The sequence below is a fragment of the Theropithecus gelada genome, chromosome X (assembly GCF_003255815.1).
Source record: "Theropithecus gelada isolate Dixy chromosome X, Tgel_1.0, whole genome shotgun sequence".
NCBI classification, from domain to species: domain Eukaryota; kingdom Metazoa; phylum Chordata; class Mammalia; order Primates; family Cercopithecidae; genus Theropithecus; species Theropithecus gelada.
The window spans coordinates 148,091,666-148,108,568 of NC_037689.1; the positions used below are offsets into that span (position 1 = coordinate 148,091,666).

At 45.0% G+C, this 16,903-nt stretch overlaps 1 protein-coding gene across 3 annotated transcripts in view; it reads left to right on the forward strand.

Annotated features, from left to right (window-relative positions):
• Positions 1-5,223: 5,223 nt before the first annotated feature.
• The window catches only part of MTM1 (myotubularin 1), a 112,363-nt gene continuing 100,683 nt past the window's right edge, over positions 5,224-16,903 (forward strand). The window contains exon 1 of one of the 3 annotated variants that reach the window (XM_025373201.1): positions 5,224-5,589. The gene's annotated coding sequence lies outside the window, so the exon portion shown is untranslated. Of the gene's footprint in view, positions 5,590-10,981; positions 11,042-16,903 lie in introns of those variants that run through there. The other 2 variants (XM_025373202.1, XM_025373203.1) reach the window with 2 other exon arrangements.

Genomic DNA, 16,903 nt, shown 5'->3' on the forward strand with positions numbered 1-16,903 from the left:
CCCCTTTCACCTGCTCCAAGGCAAGACTCTAATTTTCCCTAGCCTTTCTGATTGTGTGTCTTAAGATCCTCTCCAGACAGGGTCCTGGGGGAAGGAATGCTGACATCATGAAGCTTCCATAAAAACCAAAAGGACTGGGTTCGGGAAACTTCCAGATAGCTGAATATGTGGAGGTTCCTGAAGGGTGGTTTGCCCAGGGAGGGCATAGAAGCTCCATGCCCCTTCCCCCATACCTCACCCTATGTGTCTCTTCATCTGTATCCTTTGTAACATCCTTTCTAATAAACTGGTAAACATTAAAAAGAAATATTATTCAGCCATAAAAAGGAATGAAGCAGTGATTCATGTTACAAAATGGATGAACCTCAAAAACATAATGCTAAGTGAAAGAAGCCAGACATAAAAGGCCACATATTCTATGATTTCATTTATATGAAATGTCCAGAATATGCAAATTCATAGAGAAAGTGATTGCCAAGGGATAGTGGAGAAGGAGAAATGGCTAATGACTGCTAATGGTTTTTGGTTTTCCTTGGGGATGATGCAATATTCTGGACATAGATAGCAGTGATGGTTGTAGAGCTCTGAATATACTAAAAACCATTTAATTGTACACTTTATGTGGGTGAATTTTATAGTGAGTAAATCATATCTCAGTAAAGCTATTAAATGAGAACATGCACAATGTTCTATGTTGGGGGGCACGTGTTGGGGGGTTAGGGCTTGGGGGTTTGAGGGATGCTTAGCCTAAACAGGTAGGGTTCCATGTGCAGCACTGAGAGCTCAGGCTCTTAGCAGTCTGGGAAACTGCCAATGCGCTCACTCCCTAGTGCTTCCGCTTTGTTCCCATGAGCCCTCATGGTGTGAGGAAGGGCAGGTGGGTGGTCTCCAGCTGTCGCTAGAAATACTTCTGTGAAAGTGCTACGTTTTTACTTCCCAGGGGCCTGACAGGGGTAGAGAATTGGGGAGGTGGCTGAGACTCCATTCTGTTCACAAAAAGCTACCCCAGGAGGCCCTCACCTGAAGATTAATAGGGTTAACAGGCTTCCTGGGGAGTGGGGGAGTGCACTTCCCCACCCATTGGTCAATGACCTTTTTGAAGTGATCCCTGGAGACTCTAACTGGAAAGGGCGTGCCTTCATTAGACTCTATCTGAGGCATTCTCTCAAAGAACTGTGCCTCAGCTCCCTACCTCCTGACGAGTGGGATCCTTTGCATCCTGCTCCCCTACACAGCCCCGCCAGGCTTCTCTCTGGTGTTTGTTCTCCTGAGTGGAGAGGAGGGGTCTGGGAAGATATTCTGGGAGAAGATCCCCCTCCCACCGCCTTCACTACTCTCATGAGTTTTTGGCAGTGAAACAAAGAGGGGTAGTATTTATTTTGGAAAGGACACGTGTTCTGGCTTCTTCATCCTTCTAGTCGCCTGGGACTTGGGCTCTTAGTTACTTCTGGCTCCCTGTGGGAAGCTTTGTTTCTGAGGCAGGACATGAGACCTCCTGTCCTGGGTGGAAGCTGACCTTGAAAGGTACAATCACGTCTGAGATGAACCACAGAGAACGTTATCAACGAGACTGGGTTTTTGGTCCCCTAAGCTCAAGCTACTTTTGAGGGCTTAATTAATTTTTTTCAATGGTGGTAAAATAAACATGACATAAAATTTTATGATAAAATTATGATAACATGATAAAATTACAATCTTAATCATTTTTTAGCATACGGTTTAATAGTGTTAGGTACATTCACATTGTTGTGAAACCAATCTCCAGAACTCTTTTCATCCTGCAAAACTGAAACGCTATACCCATTAAACAATAACTCCCTTTTTCCCCCTTCCCCCAGCCCCTGGCCCTCATCATTCTACTGTCTACCTCTATGAATTTGACTACTCTAGGGACCTCATATCTTACATTATTTGCCTTTTTTTTTTTTTTTAAATTTTGAGACGGAGTCTCGCTCTGTCGCCCAGGCTGGAGTGCAGTGGCGCGATCTTGGTGCACTGCAACCTCCACCTCCCGGGTTCAAGCAATTCTCCCGCCTCGGCCTCCTGAGTAGCTGGAATTACAGGGGTGCGCCACCATGCCCAGCTAATTTTGTTGTTGTTGTTATTTTAGTAGAGATGGGGTTTCATCACATTGGTCAGGCTGGTCTCTTGACCTCAGGTGATCCACCCTCCTCAGCCTCCCAAAGTGCTGGGATTACAGGCATTGAGCCACTGTGCCCAGCCTGTATTTGCCTTTTTTGACTGGCTTATTTCATTTAACATGATGTCCCCAAGGTTTATCTATGTTGTAGCGTGTGTCAGAATTTTCCTCCTTTTTAAGACTAATATTCCATTGTATGTATATGCCAAATTTTGTTTATCCATCTCTCTCCTTTGATCATCAATGAACACTTGCGTCGCCTCCAGCTTTTGGCTATTGTGAATGATGCTGCTATGAACACGGGTGTACAACATCTCTTTATGACCCTGCTTTCTATTCTGTTGGGTATATACCCAAAAGGGGAATTGCTGGATCCTATGGTAATTATGTATTTAATATTTTGAGGAACCATCATACTGTTTTCCACAGCAGATGCACCACTTTACATTACCACCAGCAATGCATGAGGGTTCCAATTTATCCACATGCTCATAACTATTTGTTATTTTCTGTGGGGTTTTTGTTTGTTCATTTGTTTTATTGTTTTGGGGTTTTTGTTTTCTGTTTTTTTGTCTTTTTTGACAAAGTCATGCTTTGTTGTCTAGGCTGGAGTGCAGTGGTGCCATCATGGCTCACTGCAGCCTTGACCTCTCAGGTTCAAACAGTCCTCTAGCCTCAACCTCCTGAATAGCTGGGACTACAGGCATGTACTACCACACCTGGCTAATTTTTCAAATATTTTGTAGAGACAGGGGTCTCATTATGTTGCCCAGGCTGGTCTTGAACTCCTGGGCCCAAGCAATCCTCCTGGCTTGGCGTCCCAAAATGCTGGGTTTACAGGTATGAGCCACCGCATCTGGCGTGTGTGTGTGTGTGTGTGTGTGTTTAATAGTAGCTATCCTAATGGGAGTGAGCTGATATCTCATTGTGGTTTTGATTTGTGTTTCCCTAATGTCTATTTAAGTTCTTTGCCCATTTTTAATGGAGTTTTTTGTTGTTGACTTGTAGGGGTTCTTTATGTATTCTGGATATTAATCCTTCATCAGATATGTGATTTGCAAATATTTTCTTACATTCTTTAGGTTGCATTTTCACTCTTTTGTTTCTTTTGATGCACAGAAGTTTTTAATTTTGATGTACTTCATTTATCTACTTTACATTTGTTGCTGTGCTTTTGGTGTCATAGCTAAAAAGTCATTGCCACATCCTGGAAAGAAGCTTTCCCCTCTGTTTTCTGCTGAAAGTTTTATACTTTTAGCTCTTACATTTGGATCTTTCATCCATTTCCAGTTAATTTTTGTATATGGTGTATGGTAAGGGTCTAACTTCATTCTTTTGCATGTGGATATCTGGTTTTCCCAACACCATTTGTTGAAATGATGTCTTCTCCCCTTTTAATGATCTTGGCACCTTTGTCTAAAAATCATTTGACTGTATCTTTTGAGGTTTCTGTCTGGTCTCTTTATTCTGTCCCACTGGTATAAATGTCTGTCTTTATGCCAGTATCACATTATTTTGATTACTATAGGTTTGTAATGTTTTGAAATCAGGAAATGTGAGATCTCCAAGTTCATTCTTCTTTTTCTTTTTTTTTTTTTTTTTTTTTTTTTTGAGACGGAGTCTCGCTCTGTCACCCAGGCTGGAGTGCAGTGGCTGGATCTCAGCTCACTGCAAGCTCCGCCTCCCGGGTTTATGCCATTCTCCGGCCTCAGCCTCCCGAGTAGCTGGGACTACAGGCGCCGCCACCTCGCCCGGCTAGTTTTTTTTTTTGTATTTTTAGTAGAGACGGGGTTTCACTGTGTTAGCCAGGATGGTCTCGATCTCCTGACCTCGTGATTCGCCCGTCTCGGCCTCCCAAAGTGCTGGGATTACAGGCTTGAGCCACCGCGCCCGGCCTCATTCTTCTTTTTCAAGATAGTTTTGGCTATTTGGGGCCCCTTGATTTTCACATGAATTTTATGATGTATTTTTCTAGTCTAAAAATAAAATATATCTGCCATTGAGATTTTGATAGCGATTACATTGAATTTGTGGATCACTTTGGAATGTATTTACATGTTAACAATATTGAGTCTTCTAATCCCTGAACACAGCTGTCTTTCCATTTATTTGTGTCTAATTTATTTTAGTAATATTTTGCAGTTTTCATTGCAACAGTCTTTTGCCTCCTTGGTTAAGTTTATTCCTATTTTATTCATTTTGATTAATTAATCTTAAATAACACAATTTCTTTCAGGTTCAGCAAATATTTGCTGACACATTCAGTTTTGTTTTTGTTTTTGTTTTTTGAGGCAGTCTCACTCTGTCACCCAGGCTGGAGTGTGGTGGTGTGATCTCGGCTCACAGTAACCTCCACCTCCTGGGTTCAAGTGATTCTCCTGCCTCAGCCTCCCAAGTAGCTGGGATTACAGGCACCTGCCACCACACCTGGCTAATTTTTGTATTTTTAGTAGAGACAGGGTTTCACCATGTTGGCCAGGCTGGTCTCAAACCTCAAGTGGGACTTCAAGTGATCCGACCGCCTTGGCCTCCTAAAGTGTTGGGATTACAGGCATGAGCCACCATACCCGGCCTCAGGTTTTTTTTATCTTTTATTTTTTCCCTTCTCATATATTCTCTCTTGGTTTTAATCTTAGGTCTCCAAATCTGTGTTTGAGAAGTAGCATACTACACACCTCAACATGAATCAGGCCCTTCAAATAAAAGATAAAGCTCTTTTTAAAAAGCCTGTTTTGAGTAAAAAATCACTTGACTGTATTCTGAAACATTTCCTCATAGGGCTTACTTTCTTAAAAGTTATTTAGTGTAAGAACTGAGGTTTCTTTTATTTTTATTTTATTTAAGTCCTTGTAATTAGGGGTAGAAGGAGAGGATCTTGTGAGTTGGGTTTAGTTTTATTTGTGATCTGACTGGGGCCTGGGGCAATTTTGTCATGGTGTTGCCTGTGGACTAGAACTCAAAGTCCTTGGTGAATACCCTGTATGTGCCTAGCGATGAAGGAAACAAACAGGACTGGCACTTGGAAACATTGTGATGTCATGACCATAAGCCCTTTGTGCTGGCCTCTGTGTCCAAGAAGCCCTGAGACAAAGAACCTGGGTTTCTCTCTGTATGTGTTTTCATGTCCCATTACTTGGCTCAAACTTCCATCTAGCACCTGGCAAAATAGAACCTGCTGACCAGCGGGGCCTCCTCAAAGAGGTTCCAACTTAACATTGAGTTCTGTGAGAAAGTGGAAGCAAAATACCAGTGAGAAGCAATAGCAGTCTCATCTGCCCAGGAGCAGAGTACAGGTTGGCTCTTAAGGTCTCCTGGAGCCCCACTGCACATGTGCCTGCAGATCAGTGGCAGCTCCCAGAGAGAAGCTAGGGGAAGCTTCTGATCCCTGGGGCCCACAAGGGTAATGCTCTCTCTGTCTGGGTCGTAGATCCCAGGCCTCCCGCATCCAGGTAAGCTCTCTCTGTCCTGCCCCCATGGGTCTGGGCTCTGTCTTCTCCTGCTTCAGGAGTGATAGAAATGTTCTGTATCTTGATTGTGATGGTGAACAGACTGGGTAGCACATCCTTGTTATTTTCAGGGCAAGCATCACCACTCTCTCCCCTTGAAGGCCCCAAGCCTCTTAGAAAACAACCAACCACCAAATCAACCAACCAACAAAAAGGAGATAGACAATTCTGGGCAGCGTTAGGAATCTTAACTGAGGCTATATCTTCTTGTCTTCTTCCCATGCTTAAATATCAGCTTTTTTTTTTTTTTTTTTTTTTTTTTTTTTAGACAGAGTCTTGCTTTGTCACCCAGGCTGGAGTGCAGTGGAGCAACTCTTAGCTCACTGCAACCTCTGCCTTCCAGGTTCAAGCAAGTCTCCTGACTCAGCCTCCTGAGTAACTGGGATTACAGGTGCATGCCACCACACTCGGCTAATTTTTGTATTTTTAGTAGAGACGGGGTTTCACCATGTTGGTCAGGCTGGTCTTGAACTCCTGACCTCATGATCTGCCCGGCTTGGTTTCACAAAGTGCTGGGATTAAATCTCAGCTTTATTGGGCTGGGCACGATGGCTCAAGCCTGTAATCCCAGCACTTCAGGAAAAAACAAAACAAAAAGAAAAACCAAACAAACAAAAAAACAAACTCAGCTTTATTGAAGTATAATTTATCTGCAATGAAATTCACTCATCTCATGTTTATAGTATAATTATTTGGGGCAATTGTATATGTTTTCATGATCATGTCACAATCAAGATATAGAACATTTCCATCAATCACCCCCAAAACTTTCCTCTTGCCTCTTTGGAGTCAATCCCCCGCCCACCTCTAGGTTGACTGCTGGCCCCAGTCAACTGTGAATCTGCTTTCTATCATTATTGTTTTGCCCTTTCCAAAATATAATATAAATGGAATCATGCAGTGTATAATATTTTGTGTACAGTTTATTTCATTTAGTATGATATTTTTTTGAGATTCATTCAAGTTGTAGCATATATCAATAGTTCTTCCTTTTTATTGCTGAGTAATATTCCATTAGGTGGATATATCACCATTGGCTTAGCTATGGGTTTAGTCAATGGGGATTTGTGACGCTTACATTTTTATTATTATTATTATTATTATTATTATTTTGACAGGAGTCTCGCTCTGTCGCCAGGCTGGAGTGCAGTGGCATGATCTTGGCTCACTGCAACCTCTGCCTCCCGGGTTCAAGCGATTCTCCTGCCTCAGCTTCCCGAGTAGCTGGGATTAGCTGGGATTATAGGCGCACGCCACCAAGGCTGGTTAATTTTTGTATTTTTAGTAGAGACAGGGTTTCACCATGTTGGTCAGGATGGTCTCGATCTCTTGACCTCGTGACCTGCCCACCTCAGCCTCCCAAAGTGTTGGGATTACAGCTATGCCCAGCTTTTGACTATTATTTTTGAAAGGCTGCTGTGAATATTTGAATACAAGTCTTTTTGTGAACATATGTTTCCATATCTCTTGGATAAATATCTAGGAATAGTATTGCTCGGCCATATGTACATTTACCTTTATAATTCACTGCCAAACCATTTTCCAAAGTGGCTGCACTATCCTGCTGAGGCTGCTTTTTAAACACAGGCTGGGGCTGGGGAGGAGGAGGTAGGCAGAGCTGCTTTGCAGTTCTCCTAGAATCAGAAGTTAGACCTAGGCATTCATGTGCTTCACAACAAGCTTATGAAGGAGATAATGAAAAAAACCCATTTCACGGATGAGGAAGTCGAGGTTTGGAGAGATGTAATTGTGCAAAATCACACACCCAACAAATGGAAGAGCTAGGATTGAAACCCTGGGACCTTTGTGTCAGTGCCCAGGGGTTTACCCCCTACCCTCTCCCATCTCTCTCCCCAGTGACCATCCTGGCAACTTGGGAATTCTGCTGCCTTGACACTGTATACATCGCATTTACATCTATCCTCAAGGGGACACAATGACCCTGGGAGGTGGCATTCAACCCCTCTTCTTCAGAGGAAGCAGTTATTGATCAGAGAGGTGAAGTGACTTTCCCAAGGCCAACAGCTTGCCTATAGAATTTCTGGTACCTGAATCAGGTTTCCTAGTTCCAAGTGCTTTCTGCTAGACCATGGTACCCCACAGCTACATTTAAAATTTTTCATTCCTAATTTTCTTTTTCTTCAGCCTTCTCTTTCCTCAGTAAGAATGCCCCTCCCTTTCCTCCACCTTCCCCTGCCTCAGGCCTAATACACCGAACCTGGTAGGATTAAGTTGAGGCAGGAGTGGGGCCTGGGGAGACGAGAGCATAGAGGCCAAGGGAGAAGTAGCAGGAAACAGGCCATTTCCTCACTCAGGCCTGCTTCTTATCTAAGAGGTGAGAGGCCAGAGGTGGAGGTAAGTGATGAAGCCACTCAGATCTGGAGTGCAGGCTACTCCTGGTGCTCCGTAGCCCACCTCCCCCAACTGCAGAGAACAGGATGAAGCCTCTGAGGGTAGGAGGTGCCTCTAGCCCTCCAGCCTGTGCCTTAGCAAAAGCGGAAGGACTTTGGGGGAAAGGGGCGGGAATAGGTGTAGAATGTGCTACTCAGAAGGGTTGTGGAAGAAGCAGCCTCAGGTCACATCTATTGCCCTCTCCTCTTCACTGTCCTGGAGCCCTGGAAAAGGAGGCCAGCCATCTTCTCACAGGCCTCCTGCATGTGGGGTGTGTGTATGTGTGCAAAATGCAGGGAAGCCTGAAGATTCCTCCACACACACACACACACACACACACACACACACACACACACAGAAATGTGAGTGCAGCCCCAGCCTGGAAGAGGGCAGACTCAGTCAAGAATACAGCGATGTCACCAAGGGCAAGGTGGTAACCCCGCCATAGTGTATAACCTTTTTTTTTTTTTTGAGATGGAATCTCACTCTGTCATCCAGGCTGGAGTGTAGTGGTGCAATCTCAGCTCACTGCAACCTTCACCACCCGGGTTCAAGTAATTCTCCTGTCTCAGGCTCCCGAGTAGCTGGGATTACAAGTGCCCACCACCACGCCTGGCTAATTTTTTTGTATTTTTAGTAGAGACGGGGTTTCACCATGTTGGCCAGGCTGGTTTCGAACTCCTGACCTCAAGTGATCCGCCCGCCTCGGCCTCCCAAAGTGCTGGGATTACAGGCCTGAGCCACTGTGCCCAGCCCATAGTGTACCACCTTTACAGTTTTCAAAGTGCTTCCTCATCTGTTGTGTCATTTGATCTCTGCACCTACACCGTGAGACAGGCATGGCAGGGGTAACTCTCTCCATTTCACAGGCCAAAGGCTAGTCTTCTCTACTGGCCCTTTCTGGTTGAATTGCATCTTTCTAGAGGTGGGGCTGGGCTGGGGCTGGACCCTGGAGAAATCTTCTTCAGGAATTAGCTTCTTAGGATGAAACCAGCCCTGCTCTGCACCTTCCCCACCTCCCAACCCCCAGCTCCTCCCAGCTCCAGCAAAAAGCTTTGGCCTCATCTTGGGACACTTAACCAGGCCTATTATATGCAAGGTATCCCAGGCAGCTGCTGCCCTCCCTCCACCCATCCCCATTTTCCTCTATCCCTCTGCCCTAAAATTAACAGATACTAGGAATCCGGAGTTATTCAGCAGCCCACCAGGGAGCCTCTCTAGCATGCAAATTTACTGAGCATGCTTTGAAATCCAGCACAAAAGTGAATGAGATTCAAAGGAGTTCATAGTCTGGGGAGGGTAGTTGGCAGAGTAGATGTGTAAGCAAATGATGACATCAGTACAACAAGAAGGGCTGGGTGGGGGAGACTTCTAATTGTGCGGGGGCCCAGGAGCAGCTGCTATTCTGCTGTCTTTCCAGGAGTTTGGCAAATCCAGGAGAGAGGACCAAGTGCAAAGGGCTGGAGGAAAGAAAAAACCTGGTGCATCAAGTTCCCTGGGAGCTTGGGGTGAAGAGCAAAAAGAGGCACACTGGGAGAAGTGGCTAAAGAGTGGGCTGGGTTGGATTCTGGATGGCTTTGTTACTCATCTAAGAAGTCTAGACTCTTCAATACAGCATATATATGTATATATAAATAATGATATATGAATATATGTATATGTGTGTGACTATGGAAAACACATGTATACATATACACTGGTATCAGGTAAAATGCTGTTTTTAGATGCTGGAGAACTAACACATACAAGAGAAAAAAACAGGCCATGATAAAGTCATCCTATTTACTCGAACTGCTCACGTATAAGTATTATGCAGTACAAAGAATATTATGCTCATTTTTCTATGTGCCAGATTGTCTTTTCTTTTCTTTTTCTTTTTTTTTTTTTTTTTGAGACGGAGTCTCGCTTTGTCACACAGGCTGGAGTGCAGTGGTGCCATCTCAGCTCACAGCAAACTCTCCCTCCCGGGTTCAAGCGAAGCTCTTGCCTCAGATTCCCGAGCAGCTGGAATTACAGATACCTGCCACCACGCCTGGCTAATTTTTGTATTTTTAGTAGAGATGAGGTTTCACCATGTTGTCCAGGCTGGTCTCGAACTCCTGACCTCAGATGATCCGTCTGCCTCAGCCTCCCAAAGTGCTGGGATTACAGACGTGTAATCCCACGGATTACAGGCCGCGCCCGGCCCAGATTGTTTTATTTGATTACACAATGAATTATCTTCTTGACGTTTGCCTTCCTTCTCTTTTTCCTGTCCCTTTCTTTTTACTGTATCAATAGTTGTCTGACCCAAACCTCAAAAAGTAGAAGGAATTTTGGACTGAAATGTTTCCGTTCACTAAGTCTCAATTGCGTTCTTGGAAAGGTGCTGGCACAGCTGAGGGACACCCCAGCTGTTAGTTGAGTTTGTGAATTGCAGATCCTGCTCCAGAGTCACTGATCAGAGTCAGTGAAATTTCTTTTTCCCTTATACTACCTCAACTTTACGCAGCCAACCCTGTGTACCCAATAATAGCTCAATTTAGTGGCATCCGCTAAAGTCTTATGTAGAGAACTTTTCTCTCTGGATTTCCCCTTTACTGAAGAAAAAGAGGGAGATCAGACAAGGGTCCCGGGACTACGCTTCCCAGCCGCCTCCGCCCGGCGCCCAGTCCAACTTCCCTTACAGGGATGGCCCCTGGCATCTTGGCCCCGCCCATCCCCAGCACCATATTGCGAACTACAATTCCCAGCTGCCTCCATGCGTCGCACCCTTCAAAGTGGGCTTCCCAGCAGCCTCGCGGGCGAAGAGCCCCGCCCCTCGGAGCTGCTCCCCGGGTCGACCCGGCACACTCTTCCTGCCCCCTGCCCCGTCACGTGATGCAGTCTCGCCAACCGGCACGGGGAGGAGGGCAGCGGGCGGTGGCCGGGGGCGGGCAGGCCGTGGGGGGCGGACCCCAGAGGGGGCGGAGCAGGGCCCGGGAGCCGAGCAGCCTGGCAACGGCGGTGGCGCCCGGAGCCCGAGGTGGGTGCGCGCTCACGGCTGGCCTGGCTCGGAGCCGGGCACTGCGGGGACCCGTGGTGAGGGGATCGGGAGGAGGAAGTTGGGACTCCTTGGGCCAGCGGGTAGCGCGGGGCCTCGCCGCACCGGCAGGGTTGGGTGGGGGTTTCGCCCAAGCGCCGTCGCTGTCCCCGCGGGGCAGGGCTGAGGCCAGGGAGCAGCAGGCAGGTACCTCCGGCTTTCCCCCGTTCTCCCCTCCCAAGGTGGCCGGCCGGCCGGCAGCGGGCGAAGGTCGGGACGGGGGTAGGGGTTGGTTGGCGGTGGAGCTGGGGGCGGACGTCTCAGCCACTGCCCGGACTTTGCTTCCCCGTCCCGGGGCGGTGAGTGGGCCGGGCGTCCGCCCTGCCTCCCCGGCGACGCTCCGCCGCTGGTCCTCGCTTTGGCCCTCCGCGCGGAGCGGGCGTCCGCCGCATCCCCAGTGGGCCCTGCGGAGCGGCCGCAGCCCGACACTGGCCGCAAAGCCTCGATGGTCGCTCTTGGCCAGTGTTTCTGTGTCATACACGAGAGGTTTATCTGCTTTTGCAACAGTTAAGGGAAGATCTTAGAGGGAACGGTTAGTTCCCTGATACGCAGTCGGAAGTATGCACGGGCACGAGCAAGCGCCTTTGGCCGGGTTGCCTCCCTTAACTGTCTTTTGCTGCGCTCAGGAAGTGAAAACTAATTTTAGTATTTGCCCAAGCAAGTAAGAAGTGGATCTGCTGCAAAAATTATATTAGAGCTTTATACGCACGCATCGTTTGAGGCGAAGTGGTTTGCGACTGGTTTTGAAACAGATACACCAGATCTTCCCAAGAATAAAATTACAGCATTTTAGAATTGACTGGCACCCTAAAGTTTACTTGTTCATTTGTTCCCTGGGTGGGGGAACTGAGGCCCAGAGAGGGTAACTAATATGTCCCAGGCTTCAGGGCAACTTAATGGCAAAGCTAATATCACAAGCCAGCTCTCTGGGGGTGTCTTGGTGTCTGTCTAGTCTGGATTCTTTTTACCACAGCTCAGTTTTATTCCTTGTGAAATAACCAACTTAGAGTCTTGAGACTGAGCCAGCAATTTTGCTAGACTACAGACCATTTTGAATTTCCTTCAAAATCGGTTTACCAGCCAAATAAGACAATCGGGCCTGTTACTTTGCAGACACGTTTGCTTTCATCCAACATATCTGTTGGGCACAGTCATGTATTCACCAGATTTGATTCTGAATGGCTTTTGGCTGTTTCACAAAATCAAATCTACTTTTAAGAGATTCCACACCATGGGGGAGATTTGAACCAGTGGTGCTGCCTGCAGCACCAGTGTATAGTAGCCTCCCAGGGTGCTTGAGGGTGGATAACATTCACGGGGTCTTGTAGATTCTAGTGTGGTTAGTAAATGATTGGTCTCTTTAACTTAAAGTTCTAACTACATTTATTAAGTTGTCGATGGTTTCATTCATTCATCAAACACAAGAGTGCCAACGGTGGGCACTGGGAAGACAGCAAAGAGCCCCACTGCTGAGGTCCCTGCCTTATAGAGTTTATATGTGGGGAGGCACACAATAAAAAAAATAAACAATGATATATTTTCTGGCAGAGATGAGCGCTATGAGAAAAAATAGAGCTCTGAAACCTTACAATGACAGTAAAACAGGCTGGCGTGATTGAGAATGACTTGGGCATTACTTTGAATTTCTAGTTTTAGATTGCCAGCTGCTGCTCCATTAGAGGAAATAAATCCAAAAGTAAATCTCTGAATCAAAGAGATTTTTTGGAGTCATCATTTCTCCAATGAGTGTCTTTTAGATGGTAAGCTCATCCCAGCCTCATTTTTACTCATATTTCCCCCCCTCTTCCATACAAACAGTAAGTGATTTCAAATACCTAGAGAGGTATTTTTCAAATCTTTTGCAGTTTTCATAGTTAGATAGCTCACTGTAGCTACAGAAAGCGCTGCTGAGGTCAGTATTGGATGCTTATTTCATGCCAGTGTCTGCTGGACTCTCAGGCCACCTTGCACAAGGGTTTCTCTTCCTGTGTAATGGTTTGTACTGTGAACCTCTTATCAGAAATAATCATCAGTCCTTGTGTTGTGTGGTTTGTAAAGAAACTAGTTCATTTTGAAATAACTCAAGAGAAAAGAAGCACTCAACTTCTTAGGAACAAGGGTGCTCACTAATAAAATGGCATTAATGAGAGTTAACTGTAAAAGTTCATCGGTTTAATACCTTCTAAGTTCTCTCATATTCTGTATGTTCAATGCCTTCAAAGCAAATTTTTAATCTTTTACAGGTCTGAAAAATAATTAAAGTTACAAAAAATACTTTAATATTTTTTGTTCCAAAATGAGAGGCAGATTAACAAAATGTAGTTACTTAGGAACCACTGAAAACACATGGTTCTTGCTCTTATTGAGGGCTCCAAAATAAAGAGAAAAGTGGAGACTCTTCAACAATTAATAGGTGACATTTTAAAGGGGTAACCAGAGGATTTCAAAGTCTGGAGTTTCTCATTATTTCTAAAGTTTATTCGATTTTATAACAGAATAATAGATTGTTTTCATTATTCTTTAGTAATTTTCCTTTCCTGTTTTCGACCTCTTTGAAGTTCTGCTTTCATTATTTTCTAGTTTTCTAGTTCTTTATTTCCTTTTTGGCAGATGGCGGGGGGGGGGGGGGGGGGGACAGGGACTGTCACTTGCTTATAAGATTTTGACTCTGGATTGGGCAGCCTGACCCAATTTGAATCCCGGCCCTAATTTTATCTGTGTGACTTTAGGCAAGTTACTTACCTCCCTGCCTTAGTTTCCTTATCTGTCAAATGAAAATAATAATAGTACCTTTCTCAAAGGGTTGCTGGAATGACTGAGTGAATAATTTATGTTAAGTGCTTAGAAAAGTGTCTTGCATCTAGTAGACACTCAAGAAAAGCTGTTATTGACTTGAACGATATGGAACTCTTCTGTTTTTAAGAAAAAACATTATCCTAGCTATGTCTTAATAAACTTTTGGAATCGAGTAGCTTGCTTTTCTCGACATTTCTCTGCATTTCCATGTTGGCACGAGCTTTTGGTTCCAGGCGACCCTGGCAGCAGTGTCCTCAGTTCTTGCAGTGCTATATTCCCTTTACCATTTGGATTTAGAAATTTCTTGAGGCCACATTTTGTTGCTACAAACAGTAATAGAGCAAGAGAGGTGTTCTTCTAGTTTGTCTGCCTTGAAAGTGAGAGTGTACCTGGAGACCCAGCAGGAGTTACTGAGTTAGGTTCAGTTGTCATCCTGTAGTTGGGGGAAGGTTTTGCACTGGAAATCTTTGCAGTGTATTTTTCCACAGTGAGTACCACGACAATCTCATCTTTTTCTTTTTAAGAATGTGGAGGCATCTCTTTAGATAATTGGCATTGGGTACTACTAGTGCTTTCTATTTCTACCAGAGGAACTATGGTAAATGAGCCTTTTGTTTGTGTGAGGTGATAGAAAGCTTTCTCTATTTGAATTACAGAAGCTGAGTTCAGGTCCCAGTTCTCTTCCTTAACTCTGTGTCACTGGACAAGTCATTTAACCTTGCTGCTGGTGGCTCTTCCATCTGTAAGATAGAGCTAGTAAAACCTGTCCTGCCAAGTTTCTAGAGTTCTTCAGAGAATCAAATATGCATCAGAGACCTTTGTAAAGTGTGCAGCATTATTATTATTGCATGAATGTGTTGTATAAGCAGTTGCTATTTGGAGAACTGGTATAAGAGGGCAGTTGTCCTTCCTGTTCTTGGAGTATCTTCCCTGTGGCTGTAGGTGTGGCCTCTCTGCCTCAATCTCCCTCTTTTGTCATCATTAAAATATGCAGGTATTTATATTGCCTCTTTCATATGGGCCTGATGTCACTGGTATACCGTAACAAGTTTTCATTTTGTGTATTCCTAAAATGGTAGTAGTGTATAACCAACAATCACAGGGCAACAGCAAAGCAAGCTCAGCCTCAGGGAATGTTGCCTGCCTCTCTCACAAGAGTCTCAGAATGGAAGACTTTCTCTTTTCCAGTCAAGACCCGACCGCAGCTCCTCAGTCCTTACTAGACTGGATGCTTGTGCTTCTGGGGTTACAATAAAAAGCGATCCAGGCTCTGGGGAAGAGATCACTGATAGCTCTCCAGGTCTGTACCATCATCCTTGCTGGAACAGGGCGGGCGCCTGAGTGGCCCTTTCTCGTTAAAGTTGTTTCTCAGTATCTTGAAATGTCTCTATAAGTTGCACTTTGCAATTTCATGTACTTGTATTAGTTTAGTATTGCTGTTCCTTGACTGTCTTTAATAGGTAACTCCTACATAGTTCAGTATGTTTTTCATTTTCTATGCTTGTAATAAAAAGGGCTGAGGTTGGAGATATTTTTCTGATTGTCTGAAACCTAAGATGGTCCTATACACAGAGTAGACATTTAGTAAACATTATTTAACTTGAACTAGACAAAGGAGGCCAGCTTAGAACTGTTCACACATGATCATTTTAACCAATTCTGTTGCATGTCTAGAGATCATGCTCCCTGTCTGCCAGATGAAATGGAGCTCATGCTTAACCTTTCTTGCCGTGGTCAAATAGCACATGAGAAAGTTCTGTGAATCAGTCATTGTCTTGCCACTCTTTTCTTCTCAGCTTCTTGATTTTTGAACTCTTGGCATGAGAAGTTTGAGTACAGATTAGTTTTTGCTTTGCTTGCTAGTATGTTTGGGGTGGGAAGTTGAAGGGGGAATAATTGAAAGTAAAAATAAAAGTTGTTTGTAACTCATTCAGCTCTTATCCCCTTGCCTCCAAACCCTGACAGCACACAGCGATGCCCTTTCTTTAGCATGTGATAATTGTTATATTTTGATAGCATGTCCTTGAACTTTTTTTGTGAGAAGGAAGCATTGTTTATTTCCCGGAGCCTCTTGCTTGGAATGTAATGGATTGCTACATCAGTTATCTTTTCCCCTTCTTGGGAGCTGTAGAGGCAGAGGTGGGTTGTAAGGGCGATTCGTAGCATCAGGTGGTGGTGCTTTAAATTCCCTTATATGACTTCTAAATTGCTTCATGGCCCTGAGATGACTTAGGTGGGGATTTAGGAGAATAGGTACTATGCTGGATTCCAGCAGGCCTGGAATTGGCCCAAGCTGTTTTACTGAAATAAGAAATGTACCTGCCTGCGCAGTAGTGACACTTGGCCATGACATGAAATATACCTGCGTGTCAGTACTGTTTGTGGATAACAGTAAGAAGGAAAGTTTGCACTTGGTTTCAGTGAGACCCCAGGAGGGCGCTGCGGTTAACACAGGTTATGTGACTAGCAGGATATGAGAAACCCCAGCCAGTATTCCATTTTGAGTTTCCTGGTTCTGAGGTGTTCCTTGCCCATGTCAGTGGTTCTGGATCTGGGAGAGAAAGCACAGGTCCCTGTTGCCCTCACAAAGGGAGGACTGACCGTTGGCGCTGGCACCCACCTCTTTGAATTCCTTGCTTGGAGAGAGAACTGATTTTTTCAGAGTTGAAGCTGAGTCTAACTCCCTGCTGGACATGTCTTTCATTCACTATATCAACTCTAATAATCTCCCCGGAGATTCCCATTACGCCTGTGGCATGAAACAGGTTTTTCTTATTGATGGAGATTGCCCTTGCTCCCTGGGAGCTGGTAAGACAGGCAGAATTTCAAGCCCCATCCTCACCCACTGAGACCCGACACTGACTCCTCAAGCTGAATGTGAATTTTAGTGAGACCCCCAGGTGATTTGGCAGTAAATTAAAGTTCGGAAATAGTCTAATAGTACCAGCTCATATCCTGGCTTCCCAGTCCTTTAAGATAGCACTAGCCAATAGAGAATGTGTAATTTAA